At 38.9% G+C, this 12081-nt stretch overlaps 1 protein-coding gene across 4 annotated transcripts in view; it reads left to right on the top strand.

Moving 5' to 3' along the window:
- Positions 1-12081, top strand: part of Grm1 (glutamate metabotropic receptor 1) — a 376706-nt gene that overhangs the window by 70611 nt on the left and 294014 nt on the right. The window lies entirely within an intron of this gene.

Below are 12081 nucleotides of genomic sequence, written 5' to 3'. Positions count from 1 at the left end.
TAGCATTTAATACTATCATCTGAAATGCATTTGGGCTTTAGGTACATGAAACAGATGATATCTGGTCTGAAAACACTCTGTGAATTTACTTACATTCACAGAATGTTGCTTATTTAAAAAATTCATATTCTTCTAAGCCAGGGAATAATTACATTGCATTATATAACCAACAGTAGCTAACTGCCAAAATAAATGACTTGGGTTAAAATGTGACTCTGTTTATGGGAAATATACTTTTAAAACTTGGTGTTGTACGTACTTAAACTTTGCTCAGGAATTAAAACACAGTCTGTGAGAGATTATGTTCCTTTTCAGAGAGAGGATTGCTTAATGGAGAATTTCCAAAGTAAATACTGCCTCTTCTTTTCTTACAACTTGAAAACACATACCTCCATAAATTATTTAAATATTCATTTAAAAATGTTACCTTATCTGGGCTAGGGAAATGTCTCCATTGGTAAGGTTCCCACCACACAAATATGGCAACTTGAGTTCAGATCCTTTGTACTTACGAGAAAAATCAGACACATAGTGCCATGTGTCTAATCCCAGTGATAGAGGCAGTACAGAGGTGCAGCGTCCTGAAGTTCTCTGGCCAGATAGTCTAGCCAAATTGGTTAGCTTCAGGTGAGAGACCCTGCCTTAAAAAACTGTGGAGAGCCATTGGGTAAGGACAACTGATGTTGACCTTAAAAATAATGTGGAGAGCCATTGAGGAAGGACAACTGATGTTGACCTTTGGCCTCTCTACAGGCCTGTATGTCATACCACATGAACCCACACACAAACATCCACCCACACACACAAGCACAAAAGCACACATAAGCACACAGCACATGAACATGTATACATTCTTATGCACACATACACAGCTATGTTATCTTAAATTTGTATTTTGACTAAATTAGTTTGCTTTTTGATGATCCCAAAACTTTAGTAGAATAATTTTAGTTTCATGAATAGAACAAATGTATAAAGATGTAAGATAGCATTTGCTGGTACAGGGTGGAGAGCATCTATGGAACACATAAATGTTGGTGAGGAAATTTGAAGAGAATTCCATAAAGGCTTACCATTCTGAAATAATTTTTCAAACTATTCTGCGTCATATTTGCTCGCATGTTAGATCCATTTTTTCATTAATCTATAAAATCTAAGACTTTCCCTATCCTATTAAGGATTAGGTTTGCTATATCTTGAATATTTCTTCCATGTTTCTGTTTTGGAAACTTACACTCAATGCAACAGAGTGGAGAGATATAGCTGGATGAGAGGTCATTAGGTCTCAAGGGCTTTTTCCTTAAATATGGATCCTTGTTGTATTAAATGCGGGTCCCATTTGAGAGTGAATTCAGCTCCCTCTTGTCCTTTGATCTTGCCCTTGTGCCATTCTCTGTGTGATGAAGCAGCATTAAGAACCTTACAAGAATGTGGCTGGTGCTAAATTCCTAAACATTTCAGCTCTATGAGCCAAATAAATCACTACTCCTTATAAATTACAGTCTATTATTGAAAATGGACTAAGTTGGCTTCCAGGTTACTTATGAGATATTTTCCCCCTTTATGTTAGTTTGCAAACCCAGTCCTCTAGCTTTATGGCATTTGAGCACACCAGCAACATGACACACTGGCTCATATACAAGTTTCCTTCAATTGTCAATCTGTTTGATTAAATTATCTGAATTAAATATCCCTATAGCATACTACCTACTGCTTTAACGCTTATGTCAGCCCTGACTTATAGATAATTCATTGGCTATCATCATTCACCCATTTCTACCTAATATGACTGCACAGATAGAGAACATTTTACACAGAATTTACGTATAGCCCGCAAGGTAAACCCACCTCCTTCATTCCTGCCTCCTTTCTCTATTCTTTCAGAATAGTGATTACACTATTCTGCCTTCTAGAGTAGCGGAATCCTTGCTCATCTTTTGATTTCTCCAGTGAAATACACATCCCTTAGCAAAACGTTGTTTTTCTGATTTCCAACTTTATACAGATGGAACTCGATCACATTTACTCCTAGGTGCCTTTACCTCTCTTATTCTTAGAGTAGTAAAAGTCATTCACATGCTTGAGTGTGAGTTTGGTTTGTACATTCATTTAAAATATTGCACTGCCCTCACATGCCTGGTTGTAAGAGACAGAAATGAAGCCTGGGCTAATCTAGAAGCTTCTTCTTGGTGGCTAGCCTTCATAATGCTGGCAGTTACTATTGGAGCTGTTGGGAAGGAGAAGGTATTAGTGGTCTTACTCAGGCTAAGCCATATAAACTGTAACACCAATCACCAGATAAGATGTGTCCACTGGTGCAATCATGGTACAACTGTTAGGGAGACAACTAACTATTCTGATTGAATCTGAAGCCCCCTCCAAAGGATGGAAATCACACATGATATTATAAATTAAGTAAAAAAAAAAAGGTAAGATAGCCATTATCACCAGGAGAAAACTTACTACTATTGTTTAGCTAAATATAAATAATGTCAGTTACTTTGTAAACACTATGTTTATACCCATTTGTTCCTTTTCATATACTGATATTTCTCCTGGCTTTACTGTATACTGAACTTGACTACTGCTTTTCAAATATTATTTTCATTTAGTGATTGACTTTTAATCATTTATTTTATGAAGTCTCAGGATAAATGTAAGCATTCTACATATTGCTGTGATAAAATGCCATGATCAAAAATAATTTGGGTAGGACAGGGTTTATTTTATATTACAACTTGAACAGCATCACCCAGGAAAGATACAACAGGAACTCAAGGTAGGAACCTGGAGGCAGGAAGTGATGCAGAGTCCATAGGGGAGTGGTGCTTGTTGGTTTGCTTCTCTTCTCCTTTACTCAGTTTGCTTTTTTATACCATCTAGGACCAGTTTCTCAGAAATGGTATCACCCCAAATGTACTGGGCCCAGCCACATCAATCTCAGGTCAAGAAAATGCATAACAGACTTGCCTATAGGCTAATCTAACAGTGGCATTTTCTCAATAGATGCCCTCTTTCCAGATAGGTCTCCAGCTTATGTCATGCTGATGTAAAACTAACCAGTATAATAAATATTAATACTTGAATGCCTTGCTTGTAGTCAAAATTATTTTTCTCTTGTAATGAGTATTTTTTGTCTTACACATGACCCTACTACCAAGATCATGAGTATGTTTATTTATATTCTTTTATTTTACTTTTAATTTATGCATATGTTTTATCTGGGGGTTTTGTCAGCATGTACGTGTGTGTAACTCATGCATGTAGTGTTATAGAGGTCAGAAGAGAATGTCAGATTCCCTGGAACAAAAGTTACAGGTGGTTATGAGCTGCCATGTGGGTGCTAGGAACTGAACCTAGGTCCTCTGGAAGAGCAGCAAGAGCTCTTGACCATTGAGCCTTCTCTTTATACCCCTCACATCCTTTTCTTTAAAAATTTGCAACTGTGGGTAGTGTCATGTGTTTGTAACCTGAACAAGTAGGTAAGTAAGGCAGAAGAAGTCCTAGTTTATTTATAGACTGAGATACATAACAAGTTCAAGGGCAACCTGCTTTATGTAGTGATCCCTTGTCTTAGAAACCACCAATTTAATCAATAAATATTTAGATTTGTAGTTACCTGAAGGTGAAGTTTATGCTTGGATATACATTAGTTTAATTCCAATGATTACAAAGTGTTTTTCAATTTCTCTGGAGTACAGTTTGTTATATAGAAAAGGTCTTCCTGTATGTGTTATTTCTAGACGTTGGTTACACTCCTTTGGATTCAGTGACTGTGTCTACCATCAAAGTTCCCCATGTGTGGTGGCTAATCTTAGTTTTCAACCTCCTATACCTGGAAAATTTTAAAATTGTTTCCATCACATTGGCCTCTGGGTATGTCTGTTGGACATTTTATTGGCTGCTAAGTGATGTGCAGATTGAAATAGCCTTTTGATAATCTGGAATTCACTGTGTACATTAACATCAGGAGAAACATTTATACTTACGAGTTCTTCCTTTAATTTGTGAATAGGGTATGTTTGCATGTGGTTCAGCATTTTGAATTTTTTTGTCAAGGTACTTCTGTCAATATTGCTTAAAAAATATCTTATAGTTGTCTTATGTGTTGTTACTGAAATTTTTCTGAGGCACTTTATATTCTTTGATGCTGTTATAAATGCACCATTCCTCTTGATCTGAGCCTTCCAAGACTTTGCTTATTATTTCCTCTCTTTAACTTTTATCCTCATTATTTTCCCCAGCTGAGATAGTCCCATCATTAAATGAACATAATTGGTGTTATTTAAAAGAAATCTTCTAATAGCTTCCCACCTACTCCCCCTTTCTTTCATTTTATGCCAGATAACTGGATGCCATAGCCCACTCTTTAGCGTCTTCCTCTCTATCCAAAGTCAACCATTTCTCGGTCTGTTGTGGTTTCATTTCTCCACAACTAAATCTGCTCTGACAGTAGGACTCGTAAAGCCATGAGACATTTGTCAAAGTTCTTAATGTTGACTTTTATAAATTATAAAATATTTTAATAAAAGCATGAATAGGATCAACAATAATAATAACGTGTAAAATATCAGTGGTAAATTAACAGAATCTAGGAGTCTACTCACAGGATAGCACTTGGGATCTCTTGGTTCTCAAACTACCTATGAGGTAGCTCAATTTATCATCCAAGATCATGGTGAGAAAGTTCTACAGATGATTACTGCAACAGCCTAAATCCTGTGAAATATCAAATTCTGGACTTGTATTCACCTATGGTTCTCTTTTTGGCCATACAGACCTTTTTTTTTTTTTTTAAAGTAATCTTGCTTAGTTTCTCTTTCATGGTCCATGTCTACACTTTTGCATCCCCTAAGGTCCGCTAATTGATTCTCACTGTCTCTGTCTTTGCCTCTGTGATTGATTGCCATAGCTACCATTTACCACACCAACTTTTTTCTATCTGGGACTTGGCATGGGCCTGGCTTAGAGCTACTGAATGGTAAGCGAACCTATCAGTGAGTCTGTATTTACTGTCTGTCTGCTGTGTTATGTTCTTAACCCAGTCCTCAGTAGTTTGGGATATTTAAAACTACCTTCACTGTCTTCACTGAATGTAATCTGCGTAGCTCAGCTGAACATTTTAAAAACATTGCTCCAGCTCCTCTCTTTACAACTCTATTCCTCCCTTTGCATATTTTATCCTGGATAAAAGCTAATGTTTATCCATTGGGTCATTCCAAAAACCTAGCAGTTACAGAATGCTAACATGACAGACTTATACGTGCATGTGTGCAATTTGGTGTGATTTGATGAACTGTTATAGAAGGAATAATTTAACCACATTTACCTTTTGAAGGCAGATTAACTATTTTCTCGTCTCAAAAATTTAGTCTTTCTAGTTTAGCACCTTTTTTTGTTTAATCCCAAAGATGGTAAGAGAAAGTCCAGGGATTCAAATCATCATGGCTAAAACAACCGAAGTAAGCCATCAATTAAAGTAAGCTTTTTTATTTGTGTGCATGTGTGCCCCACTCTTAAGAAAGAGTTCAAGAGATCAGTACTGGACATTTGGAAGACAAGGCTTTTTTATAGCTCAGGGGTAGAAAGTTTCCAAATGGGGGGCTTTGCAGATTTACAGGAGTAGAAGCATAACAACTTAGTCCTATGACCTCCTAAAACTAAGACATGGTTGCAAGGTGACTGTAGAGTGAAAAATTATAAAGGCCATCTTATGAAATATGTGTAAATTTTTCGCCTTAGACCTTGGGCAGAAAAGCACCTGCCAGCAGGTTTGGGTCCATCTAATTAGTTACAGAGGAGGGGGAGTTACAGGACAAAGGCCTGTTAAGGACATCCCAGAAACTGACTGGCCAAGGGAAGAACTACACCCTGCCCCATGGTACGGCCTACTAGTGTTCAAAAAAGGTAAAACAACCAATCCTGTGCACCCGCGCGAAAGTTCGCTTTTTCCCTACCCCGCCCATATATAAGCGCTATGCCCCTGAGCCACGAGGTCAGTCCCTCTATCCCCTATGTGAGATATGGGGATATGGGCTGGCCTAGAGCTCTGATTTAATAAACCACCTCATGTGCTTTACAGCAAGACGGTTTTTCATGTGTCCTTTGGGTGCGTGTTATCCTGTGACTTAAGTGGACCCCCTTTCTGGGGAGTCCCGGACCTTTCAGTGACCATAGCAACAGATAATCGTAACAAGGTAGCCATAGGTGGTCAGATAAACTTTTGAAACAAAGGTAGGGTTGCAAGATAGTTAAAAACAACTTTTCAATACAAAGGGATTGTGCCTTTCCCTGGAACAGGCACAACAGAACCATTTGTAGTTAAGGTCACATGTGTAACATAGCTCAATCCTAGAGAAACAGAGATTTAATCACAAAAAGGAATGAACCTAGTTTGTCTTTACTATATGATAGCTTTTAAGCCTAAGATTGGGGCAGGCTGGTTCATCACTACATTTTGAGATTGTTCAAGAAAGGCCATTTCCTGAATTTCTTCAATATCTAAATAATGGTAGGAAATAAAGGTGAAGAATTGATGCTTAGATGCTTTGGGAGTTAGTAGAGATTTTTCCTGATTTTTCAAGTTTCACAAATAATATGGCTGGAAGTAGTGAGCCATGCACTTCATTAGAATCAACTGGGGAACAATTAAATATTGAGATTGCTGTCACCTCTGTTTCCAAATAACATCCCATTAGATCTTCACAGCAGAAGTCTCTGTGCAGCTTCTGTGAGGTTTTCTTGAGATCCGTCTCAAGCTAGAGGGATAAAAACCAAGGTTATAAAAGTCAGAACACAAAATTTTGCACCAAATACTTTAAACTAAGTAATTGCTATTTTCCTCAGCTATATTTGGAGGCACAGAAAATCCTGGAAGATATTCATAATTCAGAAGAGTGGATAATTAAATGCAGTATGTATGTATGTATGTATGTATGTATGTATGTATGTATGACCAGGAATTGAGATAGGACCTCATGTATGCAAGGTAACCCTAGACCACTAAACTCTGTTTTATAATGTGGAGACTTCCAGGCATTCACTTTACCTGTTAGAGCCCTTCAGGGATTACTGGGGTTAGAGAGGTCAAGCTGGACCAGTTGAAGAGGGTGCAGGGTCTGAGGACCGGTAGTTTTCATTCTGCCTCAGTATGTCCTCAGAATTCCCTGTGGTGTCAGCTAAGGCATCCACAAAATCTCTGTCACAGCTTGGCTTCCTCTGCCAAATCTTCTTTCTTTTTCTTTCCGCTCTCTTCCACAGCCTTATTCAGGAGCTCTCAGCAGTAAACATCCGGCATGCTAATCTCCTCCTCAGAGTCGGCTTCTAGGGAGTTTTACCTGCAACAACCCACCATAGAAAGTTGGATGCTGCTTTGCTAAGGCACATAGAGTGAATGGAGATGCCTGGAGGCTTTCTGCTCCCGCAGGAAACTCACAAAGGTCACCAAGTAAACAGTCTTTTCATTTGGCAGCACTCACTCGTCAAGTGTTCCCAGGGATACAGAAATGATTAAGATACGATTCTTACTTTCTGTGGAAGGAGACACAAATGAACAGTTAGAAAGGAATGTTACAAGTACCTTGGAGGAGCACTGCACACTGTGCCTTGGGTGTGCAGACAGGGGAGTGATGTAAATTGCCCAGATATCTCTGAATAGTTCATGGTGGGAAATGTTATTGAGAAATTAAAGAGCAAAGCTAGAAAGAGAATTCCAGGCTGAGAAGCGGGACATGAAAGGCATAGAACGACAGAAAGGAAGGGAGAGGTGGGAGGTAGGTTTGCCTGGCAACTAGCTATATTAGCTACATGCCTGATGAAAAAATATGGAGAAAGAAAAGCGTTAAGTAATTTCAAACTGTCTTAGTAAGGTTCTTTGTGACCCAAGCTGAGAGAGGATGGTGACTAGTAAAATATGGGAGTTGAAGAGTTGAAAATTGGAAGGCTATTGTGCAGAACATGGAGGAAGAATGATAAGCAGAAATCACTGAACATCAACACCAAGAACAACACACATGTGCGCGCGCACACACACACACACGCACACGCACATGCACACGCGCATATACACGCACACAAAATCTGCCATGTGGCATCAATAGGGGTGGTGGGCTTAGCGGAAATGCACTGGAGGAAAGAGAATTTTCCAGAGTCACAGTGTTACTTGCCCAGGGATGCTTATAAGTTTATGGCATAACAGGCAAACACATGGTGACCTATTCAGAACTGGAATGCCACAGGACCCAAAGCAACATACTACAGATGAGGTAGTGCCACAGAAAGCAATCAATCTCACAGTAGGATAGTTCAATTGGAAACAGTAGATAAACTCCAAAAGCAGTTCCCAGGAAACAAAATGCTTAGCAATGCCTGCTTAGGTAAGCAGCAGTGTGAAAGCTAGTAAAAGGACAGTCGTTAGGAGTGGTTACTTTGTAAGGAGAGAGATGATCTGAAGCAGGCATGCGAGGGTCTGCTGGTTTTGAAATGTTGTTGATTATAGTGGTGTTTCATGAGTATTTTCTGGGGTCAGCAATCAGGATGTAAAGCGATAAATTAAAACAAAAAACAAAAAAAAAACCAAGTTCATATCTATCTATCTGTCTGTCTCTTTCCTGAGCTTTAGCTGTGATCTATCTCATAAAATAAAGTGTAGAAATTTTTATTTTTGGTTGCATTGGGGCGAGGAGCTTTAAAAGCCTTTTAACTTTGTAGGATTTCGTAATTCTGATTAGGGATGTTCAACCTGTTCTTCATAGGTCAAGCCTTGCTATAAAAAATTCCGAGCAGGCCCCAGGGGCTTGGTTATTTCAGGACTTTGTGCTCATACAGAATGTTCTGTATTCAGAAATTATTTTTCCTTGTGTCCTGGTTTTAAAACATACAATAACAAATGTTTAAGTGTCATTTGCATTCTGCCACAGGGTGGTAACATAGATTTAGGGAGAAACCACCTTTCTTGTAGAATGTCACTGGAAAGTGACTTGATTGACAGATAGTCTCTTTGAATGCAGCTTGCCTTGCAAACCTAATTCTGAGATGGAAGGTAAGTTACATCCTTTCAACATGAACACATTCGAGTTGGCTTGTTGCAGACCCTTCCAAAAGGTTGTGGGTTACAAGCATTCAGGTCTGATCACAGAGGGACAGTGAGGAAATGAATCTCTGGCTCTTTTGGTAGTGAGTCCAGGATAGACTCCCATACATATCTTGTCCATCATGGAATTTATTTATAGTCTGCCCTTGTTCTTCTTATAGCAAAATTACCCTCTGCATAGTAGCGTCCCATGTGATATGCTGTGTGATGCAAAGAAAAATCTGTCAATCTAGTTTTTGTTAAGAGTTTTTTCTTTAACCTTTAATGCTGTCCTTAGGCTACATCCCCGAATGAGGGCTTTGGGTAAAGGATGCCTGCATATCTCAGAGCCAAGGGCTTCTCCAAAACCGTCAATGAGATCTTTGAGTTTAGCCAGCATAGGGCATCTTTCATCATGTATGGTTCTCGAGTCACTCAAATTTAACTGACCTTGTGAAGTTCCGTGTATATAACACTAGCATCTTTACAACATGCTTTGAAGATGGGTTTGGAGGCCGAGCCACTTTCAAACTATGTAGCTAGCTGGCAATATGCACAGAGTACCTTCTCAGTAACTGTTTGTTAGTCAAAGAAAAAGGCTTCCGAGGCTTTTTGCTTCTGTACTTCTGTATGACCCCTGGGCAGCATGTAATAATGAGATCACAGGTTCTTTCTACTCTGCTGACCACAGGAGGATTTTTGCTACGTGAGGATGAATTTATAGATACCAGGCTTAGGATGGATGTTCAGGCCCCCCTTACTGGATGGTGGCCTTATGTCATTCCTTCTATTCCCTGTTGCAGAGATTCAGAAACACTTGGCACATTCCTGAAGGTTCTTTCTACGAATATTTATATAAATAGTGTGAATGTTTGTGTAAGGAAAAATATAGGGATATAACAGATATGCTCCATAAAAAGTAAATAGAAACGTCTAGTGAAAATATGGTAGTGTTCTTTTTCTAAACCCAAACTGCTGCTGTCTGCTTCTCCGCTGCAGACGTTTACTGAATTTAATATTAATATTTCTGCATTTACTCACCTGCTAGGCTTCCAGGCTTTGAAAGACAGCACCAGGGTACAGCTAGGCTGAGTGTACCCCACCGTAAAGAGAAGCTTCCCCTAGGTCCCGGTAGCTTTGTTCCTGTCCTGAGAAGGTGATTCTCACAGGAATTTTCATTGCTTTATGCCTAAAAAGAAATTGCGGTTGTTCAGAAATCCTTAGCTCTTGCAGGAACTCACTGAGTCCCTCTGAGTGGCTGCTTATTTCATCCTTCGATCACTTCTTAATTATATTTATGTCACAGAACAATAGGTGTCAGTGGATGTGCTGGGGAGTTTTTGGGACTGTGGGTGTTCAAGGTCTGTCTACATACAACAGAAAGATCAACCTTGCTGTCCCTCACACTTGAGGATCTCGTATTTAAAAGCAAGGCATGGGCTGATCTGGGAAGACACTTTATTGATCTCTGGCATAGTTTTCTATCATTAGTCTGTCCCATGACTGTTCAGTTGTTGGGTTTGTGTTTTTTAAAATTTGTCATTTATGAAAATGTTCACTTAACCAACTGACTATAGTTAAGAATTTTTGCTAGCTAGTTCCAATCTTGCAAAATTTCATGCAAAAGAGGACTTTGGCTTTTGAGAGAGTTACATTTTCTTATGAGCATTCAAGTATGACTATCTACCTACCCATCTATCCATCCATTTATCCATCTATCTATCCATCCATCCATCCATCCATCCATCCATCCATTCATCATCTATCATTTCTAAATCATCTCTTCATGCATCTATCTAGTGTGTATGTATGTATGTATGTATGTATATATATATTTATCTACTTATCTGTATATATTACACACTCATACACACACACTTTTCATTAATTTTTACATTTGAGAATCAGAGAAGGTACATGTTCTCAAAGTCACCATACTAATAAATAGCCAGCTGAAGTTTGAATGTAATGATTCACAGTTCAGTGCATTTTCATTCATTGCAGAAGTCACCGTGGTCTCTTGACCCTGTGAGAATGGCATGCAGTTTGAATTTCTTTCTGTTCACTGACCAATAATGAGGTGACCCACTTTCCAAGACTCTTCTCTGTCTCCCTTCTTCATAGCAGCTGTTTCTGATAAAGACAGTCTAGCTCTTTTACAATAAACAGTTAACATTTCTTCTACTTGTTTTGTGTTGCTTGCTGGTTTTGTATGATTCTATAATTAATATATAAAAATACAGGAAAAAATAAACTCTGGTGCTACCTGGACTTGGGTTCAAACCTCAACTATTCTTTTCCTGCTTTTATGATCTCGTGTTCCTGCTAGCTCATCTGTAAGGTGAAGATTTAACATTGGTTCAGAAATGTTTCTTGAATGCGAGCTGTATGGTAAGTGTGGACAGAAGTAAACAAGATACACTGAAGAATGTGAGGGAGACAAAAAAGTAGAACAAAGTCAATCGAACCGAGCAAGCTTAGTGATTTAAGGAATCAGTGCAGATGACAGAGTGGGACAGCAGAAAGCTTGCAGATGAGACAGGAAGGTCTTGGGAGGCACCTCTGAGGAAGACAATGTTTGAACTGGAACCTGACTGATGTGTTAATCCCATTATGACCCTGAAAAGACATGAGTGATCCTCAGGCAGCAAAACTGATATTTAGGTCTCAGCATATTTGAAGAACAGAAAAGACCAGTATGGCCGAGGGAAAGGGAACAAGTTCTCAATCACACTGTTAATGGTCAGTTTGCTGCTGAAAGTGATAGAAGGGAGATTGAGTTGTATTTGCCTGCAGTAAGTAGTTAAGAGAGAGAGTACAACAAGGCACATGTGAATAGATTAACATAAAAAGGTACTTAGTGCAATGTCTGATCATACTTTAGTGCTTAACATATTCTCTCGTTATAGGTACATTTTGTTATGGGTACAATGTAAGCTTCTCAGTTCACGGTCTGTATGGCACACTGTGACACACTCAATAAGGTTTGCTTATGTGTGGGTGTCAGCCTG

This window comes from Arvicanthis niloticus, chromosome 28, assembly GCF_011762505.2.
Source record: "Arvicanthis niloticus isolate mArvNil1 chromosome 28, mArvNil1.pat.X, whole genome shotgun sequence".
NCBI classification, from domain to species: domain Eukaryota; kingdom Metazoa; phylum Chordata; class Mammalia; order Rodentia; family Muridae; genus Arvicanthis; species Arvicanthis niloticus.
This window is presented reverse-complemented; position numbering and strand designations above follow the sequence as displayed.